Source organism: Meles meles, chromosome 10 (assembly GCF_922984935.1).
Source record: "Meles meles chromosome 10, mMelMel3.1 paternal haplotype, whole genome shotgun sequence".
Lineage (NCBI taxonomy): Eukaryota > Metazoa > Chordata > Mammalia > Carnivora > Mustelidae > Meles > Meles meles.
In genome coordinates, this window is record NC_060075.1 from 50,725,022 (window position 1) to 50,738,905 (window position 13,884).

Consider the following 13,884-nt stretch of genomic DNA (forward strand, 5'->3'; position numbering starts at 1 on the left):
CCCTAGAAGCACAAGGGTCAGAGCCAGAATTATCTTGAGTATCTCCTCATTGAACCCAATCCCCATTTTCCATGTAGGAAACAGGCTCAGATGGTGACTTTCCTTATTTATATAATGCAGATAACGAAAGTTGGATCCTTTGACGACACCATCTTCCTTGCTTCCGAAATTTCAGGAGATGATGATCCTGCAGACACCGGAAATGCACAAGACACAAGAGAATATAAAACATATGCAATCCAGAAAGTTCAGGCATAAGTCAGGGAGTGGGCCATTTTCATGGTCAAAGTGGCAGAGGAGGTTGGGACTACAGAGACCCCTCAACCCAGAAAGCATAAGGCAACAACTTGCAAGTTCAGCGCTTAGGCAAAGTTTGGGGACTGGATGTTCCCTCTGTGATGACAGGAGCTGGGGTCAAGGCATGAATGGCCACAAATCTGCAGGGACACTGAGAGGCCAAGGAAGGAAAGGTGAGTCTTTCTGCTACGTGGTTCCGACAGAGACAAAAACAAAGACATTTCCCGGTGAGAAGCAGGGAGCAAATTACCGTATGGGGTTGCTAGAGAAAATACAGGACACCCATTGAGTTTGAATGTCAGATAGACCACAGATAATTTTTTAGTGTAAGTACGTCTTGTGCAATATTGTCCAGGATTATATAGTACATATATATAAGCAAATAACAATTTTTTGTGGTTTGTCTGAGATTCAAATGTAAATGGTCATCTCGTGTTTTTATATCCTAAATCTCACAACTCTAGTCTCCCAGCTAGACTAGTAAGAAACACAATTATTCTCTAGGGTGCTAGATGTTCAGACTCGAGGGTTTTGGAGCCACGTAGCTCTCTCCGGCACCGGGACAGCCTACATATTTGCACACAAGAAACGTACAAACCATTGCCAGAGCTTCATCTTCCCTTCCGCATAAATAGGTTGTAGTTTTACGAAGGACTCAGTTATTAACACGATCTTGACGCTGAGTTCTCAGACTTCTCAACAAGCTCTGTAAGTTTCCAGAGGCGTGCAAGTTCACTAACCGGTTACAGAGCCAGTGCTCTGTTGGGGTTGGGGAGAAATAGTTCCCAGCGTGGAAAGGCCAGGGGATGATCAAAGCCTTGCAGGACAAACACTTCCTGCCTCCAGCAAGGAGCAGCGGCTGTCCCAGCCCTAGACACAAAACTGGCTGACAGTTTGTGGGCACTCCGCTCCGTTGATGTAAAAACACGCATTTGAAAAGGGTATTTCTATGCTCTAGTAAGTTATTTCTAATTATTTTAAGGAAAACTGATATGGAAAAATCTGAACTTGGATAGGAAGGCCCGGAATTGCTACTCCTATAGGAAATGTAGCAGCAGAATGTCTCTTGCAGCATTGTTAGCGGTGGTAGGAAAAAAAAAAAGACAAGGGAAAAGTGGAATGTCCATCTGAAGGGACACAGTTGAGCAAATAATTCTGTATTTACATGCAAGATATTCGTTAACTCTGGCTCTTATCAAACATAATTAGCTAGCACCGTGAGCACTTAAATGGGGGGGATTACTGTGCTGTATAATTCATTGGGAAAGAAGAAAGGATAATGTGTACAATAGAATTTGTTTTAATAAGAAGGGTAAAAACAAGAACAACTAAAATTCTGACGCACTTCAGTAAGCATAGGTGTGTATTTGTGTATATTTTTATGAGCAGAGCATGGGAAGATCCACATCGGATAGTCAGTATCTGTTACCTGGGGTGAAGTGGGAGTTGGCGGAGAGATTTTTTGCTTTCTGTTTGTAAGTCTCTGGATTCTCTGACTTATTGCAACAAGTGTGTATTACTTATGAAACTAAGGAAAAATTAATGTCAAATAAAACATAAAACATTACATGACATGTAGATTTAAAAGGCTTCATTCAAGGGCTTCTTTAAATAGTGGACTCCCTACAGAACTCCTTCTTCTCCAATTTAATGAACGTATTTATTATTTTTTTTATTTTTTAAAAGATTTTATTTATTTATTTGACAGACAGAAATCACAAGCAGGCAGAGAGGCAGGCAGAGAGAGAGGAAGGGAAGCAGGCTCCCTGCTAAGCAGAGAGCCCGCTGCGGGGCTCGATCCCAGGACCCTGAGATCATGACCTGAGCCGAAGGCAGCGGCTTAACCCACTGAGCCACCCAGGCGCCCCTAATGAATGTATTTAAAATGTATTTCAATTCACAAAATTTTAGCTGACAATTTTTCAAGGAATGGAACTTGCACTATGGTACATTCATGCCAATTATCCAAGGGAGCTAACCAGAAGAAGAGTTTGGAAAATGCTAGGTATCGTGAGAAAATTGAGATGAGTTAATGGTAATAAACAGCTTTATCAGGATCACAAAGCTCGGACTCAGTTATCTGTGAAGTTACAGAGCATGCACGCTCTGTGTATCTTTCTTGCAATGAAAAAAACAGTACATGTTTGTATATATCTGTAAAGTCTTACTTAAAAAAAAAAGATGTTATTTATTTATTTGACACAGAGAGAGACAAAGAGAGAGGGAACACAAGCAGGAGGAGTGGGAGAGGGAGAAGCAGGCTTCCTGTTGAGCAGGGAGCCCAATATGAGGCTTGATCCCACGACCCTGGGATCATGACCTGAGCCGAAAGCAGAGGCTTAATGATTGAGCCACCCAGGTGCCCCAAAATCTTACTTTTAAAGATATGTCCATTCTCTGCTTGTATCATTCAACTAGTGTCTGAAGTCCTGATTTTTGAGGTCCCCATTCTCAATGCTGAGCAGTGTTTTAATCTGGCATTTTATAGAGTAACCATGACCAAGTCTGTTCTCTAGAGAGTTTTATGTATTTAGATCCAAGAACAGAAAAGTATTAGGTGCTTTTTTATATCTCTGTATATTTTATATATTTATATTTAAAAGGTATGTATATATTTCCTTTGTGTTTCCTTCCACAGATTTTTTTTTTTTGGAATGGGGTATGTAAATAAAAATAAATATGAAGTGTGTAATGATGTTGTTTATGGGGAGAGGGCAGGTGTCGAATGTGGTTGATAGGTAAATAGAATGAGGGTCAATCACCTTTGTATTTCCCTCAATTTCCAGCTGAATGGAAGTATTGAATTGGTTTCCATCTACAGGTGGAGGTGGAGGGGGGAGAAGAAGGCTTTTTGCTTTGAACTCACGCTAGATCACTAAATTTGTCAGGCATCTGTCCTGTCCATAAAGTTGCAAGAAGGGGATACCAAATATCCATACCAAAAGCAAAAATCATTGCGAAGAAGATGAGATAAAATGCATGAATTGTTCTGAGGCCCTTGGAACTGGTGGGGTCAGTCCACGGAATACCATTGTTAATTTGCTGCCTTGTTGGGCCCCAGACCAAATAGAAACAAAAGAAAGCCCTCACAGGTATGTAATTAACAATATTCTATTTTGCATTAAGTAAAGATATTTTTCAGTTATGTGAGATTTATTGTTAAGACACATAAAGACTCTGGGCTGCCCCCAGATTAAATGTTTACGGCTCCAGGAACGAACTCATGGCATTGTAGCCCTTTGAACAGTGCAGAGCATCTCACGTCTTGGTTTCCTCTAACACGTCGTCGAGGGTCTTGACCCAACCTGTTCTGGATGCCAGAATGGTGCCTGTCCTTCTAACCTGAGGGCATTTCCGCAGCCTCCTGGAGCTCCTGCCACTGGACCACTTCTGATCCATGGGAATTCTCGACATTTTGAAGCCACGGGGTGGGGAAAACTATTCTTTGGACTGGAAATATTGGAGGAGATTGAAATGTATGCAAGTTTTTAAACGTGCTTTCCACATCTGAAACCGTTTTATGGACACAAGAGGATAATACTGGAATGTACATAATTTGGTTTCCTCATAAAGTTTGGTATTTTTGAGACCGAACTGAAAATGTTTTTTTGTGAGAAACGTGAGCTTCTCTTTTAATCACAAAGTCCAAGAAAACATTTGATTTACTTAATGATTCCATTTTTGCAAAAAAAAAAAAAAAGTTCACCTCAAGGCTTCTTTCCTCTGTGAGAAGAGAAAGAGTTCCAGCAAGGCCAGCCGTCCTTCAGGAGAAGGTGTGCCTCGGGTTGTGGTGTCCCTGTGAAACAAGCTCCACCTTCCTGTGGCCGTATCTGCTCCGTAGCTCTAGTCACTGTTCCCTATTCTGCCCTGTACCCTTTAGTGTCGAAGGGTTTGGTGGTCAATCCATGGTCAAAACCACCTTACTATTAGTCCAACAGCATGCATGTGCACACATGAAGTCCAGAAGAGAGAACAAAACAGCTCTGTATGTCACTTCACGTGGATTACGGCCCATAAGCATCTATCAGGTAGAGAATTGAGAGGGTCTACTTTGCTCTGTTCAGTTCACGTGAGCTCCTCAGTAGCTCTGGTACAGAGCTGCCACGCACCATAAAGGACGCTGAGTTACATTTGGACTTCACAGAAATGAATGCAGGCAATATTTGGGACAGAGATTAATTTGGTATTATGTGCATGCATTGTTTATCTGAAATTCAAATGTCCGTGGGTGCTTTGTATTTTTTTTGTAAAATCTGGCAATCCTAGTCTGGGGCCTCCATTCCAGGCTTTTGCAGCCTCTCTGCATTGCTTCACTCACTCACTCATTCAAGAAACCCTTTTGGAGCATTTACTCCATGCCAGGCTCTGTGCTAGGCTCCATAGAGGCAGAGGCTCCCATGGAGACCCCATAAGAGGCACTGTTCTTGCATTTTTCTAGAACTTTCGGTCTTGTTGGAAAAACAGGCAAAAAAAAAAGGTATTCAAAAAAAAAAGAAGAAAGAAAGAACGAAAAAAAGAGGAAGGAAAGAAGGAAAGAAAGAAAGAGAAATACAGACCCAGCAAGGTAACTTCAGGGGGTGATGATGGCACAAATACTGAAGAAGAGAGAGGCTGGTGGTCCGAGAAGGACCCCTGGGAGCATGGACTGAGTTGAGGCTTGAAGGACGAGGAAGAGAGAGCCATGGCAGGTGCTGAAGGGAGAGTTCCAGGCAGGGGGAGATGAACAAGCGGGAAGGTTTTGAGGCAAGAGTGGGCTGGATGTGCAAAGAACAGAGAGACAGCTGGTGCGGCTGGATGCGCAAGCAGGGGAGCACGTGGTAATGGATAACGTCAGGGAGGAACTCGGGGTCACTGCTGGAGCTGGGAAGATCTGATTTAGAGTTTTATTTTTTATTCATTTTCTATATTTTTTATAGATGGAGGGGTAGGAGAGGGGCAGAGCAAGAGGGAGAATCTTAAGCAGGTTCCACACCCACTGCGGAGCCTGACACAGAGCTCAGTCTCACAACCCTGAAATCATGACCTGAGCCAAAATCAAGTTGGATGCTTAATCGACTAAGCCACCCAGGGACCCCTAACTTGCAGTTTTAAAAGATCACTCTGGCTGCTCCGGGGAGAATGTATTTTAAGGAGGAAGGAATGGAGGCTCAGAGGCCATGTAGGAGGCTGTGCCCCTCCTGGACCCCGGTGCTGCACCGGGCACGTGGTGGAGGAGGGGGTGGACGGATCTGGAACTTGGTTGGAGATCCTTGCTGGAGGACTTGCTGGAGGGCCGTGTTGTGGGTGAGGCCCCCAGAGAATCCAGACCATACCCTTCAGCTTCTCAAAGAGGCTGTGCCCTTGCCTCCTCAACCTTCCAGATCCCACTCTTTGCTGGCACGCAGGCCAGGTTTTCAGGGAGTTCCAGACCTGCCTTTTGCGGCTGTTTGGGGCTGGGGTGGGGAGAGGAGGGGGGCCTGGGATTCTAAGGGCAGGGAAGAGGGCGGGCAAGGGGTCCTCTCCCACAGCCTAGCTTCTTCTTGGCTCATCTTTTAGATGTTATTCTAAATGTATTGGGTCTTCCTTTTCTTCCACTATTCTAACGTCAATCTATCATGCCAGGCTCCAGGAATGGACAAAAGATGCAAACTTGTCCCATTTTCTAATTGTCCAAAGAACAGTTACATTTGAAGTAAAAATTTCAGACAAGAATGAGAAAAGGGTCAGGACGCCTGGGTGGCTCAGTGGGTAAAGCCTCTGCCTTCAGCTCGGGTCATGATCTCAGGGTCCTGGGATCAAGCCCCACATTGGGCTCCCTGCTCAGTGGGGAGCCTGCTTCCCCCTCTCTCTCTGCTTGCTGCTCTGCCTGCTTGTGATCTCTCTCTCTTTTTCTGTGTCAAATAAATAAATAAAATCTTAAAAAAAAAAAAAGGAATGAGAAAAAGGTCAGTGGATGGCTCTTGTCCCTTGAATCTTAGGCTTGTGGTAGTTCTGTTTGGATTCATGATTCCAACCGAGATGTTTCTTTACATTGCCAAGGTTAGGAGGAAGGGTAAAGGTAAAAACGGTAACTAAATCACTGCTCAAGGAAATCATTGCTCAAGGAATAATGTATGTTGGACAGAAGGAAGCAAGGAAGAAAGGAGAGAGGAAAGAAGAGAGGGAGAGGGAGGGAGAAAGAGAGGAGTAACAGCAAGCTTCCCCAGAATAACACATGAACAAGAATCTGCAGCTTTATTTTTTTAATCTAATGGTCACCAAACCCCATCAGCGCAGACATAAAGCAGAAGTCATCTGAGAGCCAGTACTGATTCATATCTGGGAGAGAGGGAGGCTGCGACTTAGCGGGAAAGCAAAACAAAGCAAAATAAGAACAAAAACAAAATCATCCTAACTTGGGTTTGATCTTGACTCTGTAGCAGCTGGTGCTGGGAGCCCCCGGCGGGCAGGGCTGCCTGCGTCTCCTGTCCCCACAGCCCTGTGTTTCCTGGAGGAAGGGCCACGGCCAGCATTCAGTGCGTGTAGAAGGGAGAAGGAAGGCGCCAAGAGCACCTCTCTGGGCCCCATTACGTCATGTTTCGGGGAAGGGGTTGAACTGAATGAGCTCAAAGGTCCCTTTCAGCTTCAACACTACTAGGTTCCCACACCTCTTCTGTTTTCTCTCCACTGCTTCGCGCTCACAAAGTTCTCTGCAGCCAACCCTGTTTTAAAAACTTTCTTTCTTTCCCTTGCCTCTCTTCCATGCTTTGAGCATTGAGCAGAGTTCCCAGCAGTTTCTCTCTTCTGCCGTTGGATGTTTATTATATCTAGACCTTGAGGAGGACAGATAAAGAGATGGATTGGTGGGACAGAGTCATGTACACTAAAATCTTCGTATTACTGTAGAGTTAAGTGCCAGAGAAAAAAATCTGGGAAATTCAGATTTTGAATGCTGGTTTTCAAAATGCAGCAACTATGACGATGACATCAAGCCCCCTTCTTGAAGCCCCAGAAAGCGACTTCTAGAGACACTAACTACCAAGTTCTGCAAGGTTTGGAGCCTGGCAGCTGGCCAGAAAAATGGCCTCCTCCCCACCATGTACTTAGGGTAACTGCCTCTGAGTTAATACAGAAGCAAATCAATTCTCTATTGCCTGACCTGGGCCTCCTCCTTTGTCACATATTGAGGAAAAAAAGAAAAAAGAAAGAAGGAAAAGAAAAAAGGAAGTGGAGTCTTTCTCAGAAAAAGTGTTATCCCATCAAAACCATTTTAGTTAGCCACTGAGGATTTTTTTTCACCATCTTTTCACAATAGATGATGGTACATTGAAATGGATCACAAAAGAATTATCCAAATACTTGCCTGATTTTCTCATGTTTCAGAGAAAAACTTGAATATAAATGAAGAAGAAGGAGAGCTTACCCAGAGATCAGCCTCTGACACTGTTGTCCTACATGGAGTGCTTTTGTCAGCAAGTAATAGGAAACCCATTTAAACTTGACTTTAACAATGTATCATTTATTTAACAAGATACCCACGATTTTAACATAAAAATTCTGTGGATTCAGAGGCTCCATTGTGTCATCAAGGACACAATTTTTCTCTCTCTTTCTACTCCGATGCATTTTCTTAAGCCAGCTCTTCTCAAGATCCCCAAATGGCTGCTATTTATTATCCAGGCAGTACACTGTGATGTCAGCAATCATGGCAGAAAAAGGAATTTCTCATTGTTTTCTGTATGTTCCACCTGAAGAGAGAGGAAAACCTTCTAGAAGCCTTACCATCAACCTGCCCCCATTTTCATTGGTTATAATGGCATTACATGCTCACACCAATCTACATCCTATATCCTTCACCTGGTATGGGAATAAGACCACCATGATTGGCTTGAACGTGCGCTATCTCCTAGAAATATGAGTCATATATATTCTTTTAAACTTTCTAGCAATCACATTAACAACAATAAGACACAGATGATATTAATTTTAATAGTATATTTTACTAATCCCCAATATATCTTAAATACTATTTCAACTATATCCAACAAATGATTAATGTTATATTTTACATTTTAAAAAATACCAAGTCTCAGGGCACCTGGGTGGCTCAGTGGGTTAAAGCCTCTGCCTTTGGCTCAGGTCATGATCCCAGAGTCCTGGGATCAAGCCCTGCACTGGGCTCTCTGCTCAGCGGGGAGCCTGCTTCCTCCTCTCTCTCTGCCTGCCTCTCTGCCTACTTGTGATCTCTGTCTGTCAAATAAATAAATAAAATCTTTAAAAAAATTAAAAAAATACTAAGTCTTTCAAATCTAATGTATATTTACATTTACAGAACATCGCACTTTGGATTAGTCACACTCTGAGTGAGCAAGAGCCACATGTGTCCAGTGGTACTGTCTTGGACAGTGTGGGTCTAGATCTAACAAGATTTGGCCGTGTACTGGAAAGGGGTCCAGCCTCCCCTGAATTCATGGCCCCTCAGAGGAGGGAGAACAAAATTGGGGTTCCCCCAGCAAAGAAGAAAAGGTCAATGGCCATAGGGGTGGCAATTCCAACCTGTACCTATTCTCATACTCCCTGGTTTGAGGAAATTACTGCCACCTACTTAGTCAGCAAGAGAAATAGGGAATCATTCTGGACTCCTTTCTGTTCTTCATTTCTCGCACACAACCAGTCACCAAGTTTTGTCAGTTCTGCCTCCTAAATGTCTCTCAAATGTGTCTTCTCCTCCTTATCCCATCTGCCATGGCTATGATTCAGAACTCTCTATCACAATCCCACCTGAATCTGATCATGTCACTGACCTCTGTAAGGCTCCTCAGGGCTCCCCAAGTTTTCAGGACACAGTTCATATCCTTTAGCACAGCACATAACATTACACTTGGCTTTGTGCCCACAAGCACTCTCCACTCTGGCCATGAGGAGCTGTACTTGGAATATCTTTGCTCTTTTATGCCTTCTTCATTCATTCTTCTATATTATTCCTTGTCTTTAGGTTACCCTCTTTTTCTTTTTCCTTTCCCTCTTCCATGTTCCTCTTCTAACAAGCCTTCCTTACTGCTCTTTCCAGGTAGGATCAAGCACTATAAAGCTATGTGCATCCTCTGCTCTAGCACATGTCAAACTGAATTGTGCTTGCTGTACCGTCTCCATTAGATGGTGAGTTTCCTGAGGGTAGGGGCTGTGCTTTGATAGCTCTAACCCCACTGCATAGCACGTATGGCCCGCCTGTCACAATACCTGGTGAAGTAGAGGCCCCATGTCTATTGGATGGATGGATGGATGTATGTATGGATGGATGGATGGATGGATGGATGGATGGATGGATGGATTGGTGGATGGATGGATGGGTGGGTGGATTGGTGGATGGATGGATGGATGCATGGATGGATGCATGGATGGATAGATGAATTCTATTCTCCTATCTAGTCTTTCTCCTCTATGATCAGAAAGCAGTCCTTCCCACCTTCCTGCCTTTGAAAACTGTTATTTTCCCATGGCTGTCATAACAAAGTACCATGAACTGAGTGGCTTAAATAACAGGAATTTTTTGTTTTTCAGTTCTGCTGGATAGAAGCTAGGGTTGGTTGGTTCCTTTTGAGGATTGTGAAGGATAATCTGTTCCAGGCCACTGTCCTAGCTTCTGGCACTCAGGCATTCCTTGGCTTGTAGATGGCAGCCTTCTCGCTGTGGCTTCCACCTGTAGATATCTGTGTTTCCCCTCCTTATAAGGATACCAGTCAAATTGGATTGGAGCCCATTCTAGTGACCTTATCTTAACTTAGTAATCTGCAAAGACCCTATTTTAAAAAAAAATATTTTATTTATTTATTTGAGAGAGAGAGATTGAGAAAGAGCATGAAAGGGGAGAAGGTCAGAGGGAGAAGCAGACTCCCCATGGAGCTGGGAGCCCAATGCAGGACTCGATCTCAGGACTCCAGGATCATGGACTTGAGCCAAAGGCAGTCACTTAACCAGCCGAGCCACCCAAGTGCCCAAAGACCCTCTTTTCAAGTAAGGTAACATTCGCAGGAGTTAAGGTTTCAATGTCTTTTGTGGGAGACAATTTAACCTATATCAAGACTCATAGTTGAAGTCAGGTGTATTTATTTTCTATTGCTGGGTGACAAATCACCACAAATGTAGCAACATAAAACAACACACACTTATTATCTCGTTTCCATAGGTCAGGAGTCTGGGTGCCACTTAGCTGGAACCCCTGCTCATTCTCACAAGGCCCCAGTCAAGGTATTGACCAGAATGTGTTTCCCATTTGGAGGCTTGGAGAGGGTCTGCTTCAAGCTCATTCAGGTTGTCCTGGTCCCGCCCTTGTCCTACAGGACAGAGTGCCCTGGAGGCTGCCTGCCGTTCCCTGCCCCACGGTCCTCTCTGTAGGCAGTTCACAAAGGGGGTGTTTGCTTCATCATGTCTTGTAGGGGAGAGTCTCTTTCTGTGGCTTCAGATGGAGTCACTCTCTTTTTATGCTCTCTCTCCTTCTTTCTCCAGTTATGGGAGCAGCATATTCTACTGCCATATTTTAGTGATCATAAGCAAGTCACAGGAGATTATATGGGGAGGTGACCCCGGGTCATAGTAGGTATGTTTCTTTTTGGGTCTTCCAACTTGCCCATAGCAGCTTTGTTCTGCTGCCATCTCACAGATTCAACAAAATCTGCCAAGGATTGTGGGGAGGAAGAAACAGAGGGAGGGGGTCATGCTCAAGAGATTCCGGTGGCCTCAAAAGAGCATCATTTAAAAAATCAAGCACAAATTAAATTGATTTTCATCTAATATTAATTTAAAGATTTAAGTTAAATTACTATTCAGTAAATAGTAATTACATTAATATTATTAATTAAATATTGACTTAATATTAAATATTAATTATTAAATCAGATGAAGTATTTACATGCGACATTTAAATAACATTTATGAAAAAGCAATATTTAATATTGAAATAGTCATACAGACACCATCATCATCATCATAGCTCATAGCAAGGGCTGACCACGTGCCAAGAGTCATTCCAGTGCAGTGTAGAATATGGTATTTCATTTCATCCCTACGACTGACCTATGCAATGGAAACTATGACTATTCCCATTTTACAGATGATGATACTGAGGTACAGAGGAGCCCGTGAAAATGTCCTGAAGTCACACTGAAGGTAGAGCTAAGAAATATGAGTTTCAAATTTCGGAACCCCACAAGATTGCTTGATGGCAAAACCCACATACTTAACTGTTAAGCTTGACTGGCTGCCCTTGGAATGGTGCTTCTCCAAGGATTAATGTGGACACTGCTAGCATTTCTCTGTGAATCTCTTTTCCACAGTCTTTCCTTAGGACTGATCTATTTTTCATGAATGATTAACCCATTCAAATCACAGAAAAAGGTATAAACAATTTACAAGGCAAAAGGGATTCGTTTGCAATTAGGTGTTTCTTTTTTTTTTTAATATCTTATTTATTCGACAGAGAGAAATCACAACTAGGCAGGGAGGCAGGCAGAGAGAGAGGAGGAAGCAGGCTCCCTGTGGAGCAGAAAGCCCAATGCAGGGCTCGATCCCAGGACTCTGGGATCATGACCTGAGCTGAAGGCAGAGGCTTTAACCCACTGAGCCACCCAGGCACCCCTGTAATTAGGTATTTCTTAGCTGGTATTGCCGACATTCAGATGGTTCTCTACAGTGGGACATTTTAAAAAAAGATTCATTTATTTGAGAGAAAGAGAGAGAGAGAGAAGATAACTAGTCCCAGGGTTTCTGATTCAGCAGGTCTGAGATGGGAACCGAGGTTCTGGATTTCTATAACACTGAATGATAGTTCCAAGTGATATGGAAGAACATAAAAGAGATGGTTATATCAATAAAGACAAATCCTGCTTAGTGTATGTTCTTTTAGTCTTTGATATACTCATGGGGCAGACATTGGGTTACATGTAAGGCAGCAACAGTGCCCAACTGAGAAACCAAATTGCATGGGTCACCTTGCAGCTGGTCCTGTCACTGCAGTCACGTGACACAGTTTGAGCCAATGAAATACTAAGCAGAAGTGTTAGTGAGTATAGCCTTTTGGAAATACTATCATCTTCCTGGCTAGGGGTTAAAAAAAAAGATTCAACTGGCCTTTGCCTTTTGTACATGGCCCTTGACTCTTCATCCTGCCTGGAGCTTAGATGCAAGTCTTGGAAGGATGGTGGCCATCTTGTGACCACACATGGAGGATGGTGGTCAGGGCAGCTAGCAGGTGGTTGGTTTGTTGGGCAACTACACCAGTTCTGCACTACCTTTTTTAGTTGAAAACAAACAAACAAAAAATACTTCCCATGTCAATTTTTAGACACTTTCTACATTTGTTTTAATGTCTACATAGTATTCCATTTTTTGGATATACTGTAACTGAATTTTGTGAACCAATCTTTCATTGATGGACATTCAAGGTAGATTTTTTTTTTCTTTTTTGTACATATGAAAAAGAACACAACTCCTGAGGTTTGTTCTGGGAAGGGGGAGACTTGGCCATCTTCAGCGTTTCTGCTTACAAAGACTGAAGTGTGCTTATTTCCTGTCCCAGGATAATCAATGATAGGAATAGGAATAGAGACCTGTAGTATATGACTGGTTTTTCTGGCTTGAATAAGGAAATTCCAATAATTGATTATAGAGTTCCCCAAATCTGGGTCATTTTAAGAAATAACTGTATGTTTAGTCCCTTCTCACAGTTTGGCATAAAAAGAAGGTCAGAAGGTTTCTGGCCTCCCAGAAAAGTCCAGACTTATCTCTCATAGGAGCAAATACTTGGACAAAGAGACATACATTTACTGCTAAACCTAATTTTCAGAGCTGGTTCAGTCTAAACGCATATAGAAAGAAATTAAAATTTAAAAGTTCTCCAATGACATGATCTTACTCAAAATGAATCCAATTCTCTTTTGAAACACACTGCCTTCAGAGTTGACGCCGCCCTCACAGGGTTGTCTGAAACAGTGGTGGATATTGCTTTACATTTGTATTAATAGACGGATCATTTTGAAAATTTTTGTCCAAACAAAGGAAGCTGACTACAAAGGCAAATTGATCTCCTCTTTTTCTCGGATAAAAAAAAATTGCCAGGCATTAAAAATGAAATGAAACTTCCTCAGTTTCAAGTATTTGAAGCCCCACCGGGTCCCCCAATAAATAAATGTATAACCGGTTTCCCTTTTTGCTTTTGCTTCTCTAACTAAATCTGAATCCCACTATTGAATAATCACAAAGACCTTATGGCACAAGATTCCAGAAGTTAGTGAGCCCTTAACTACAAGCAAGGAAAATTACTGAGCCTTTCAAATGAGCACAAGCAATGATCAGACATCTTTTCAAAGGAATGTTAAAGACTCTGGAATTATGCGATGTTCTAGGAATGTGCATCCTTGTTTATCTTTGAGTGGACCTACAGCTCCTTAAAACATTTACAGAAAGCTGACAGTAATGCAAATAACCCTTGCCTATAAAGATACAGTTTGTCTGCAGAACGTAATTGATTAGCACTCCATGGGTGGACCATGTTTTACAAATGCATCTCAATATTTCTTCACTGTATTTTCCTTTGTGCTCTATTTGTAATCCGTATTTATAATTTGTTCATTC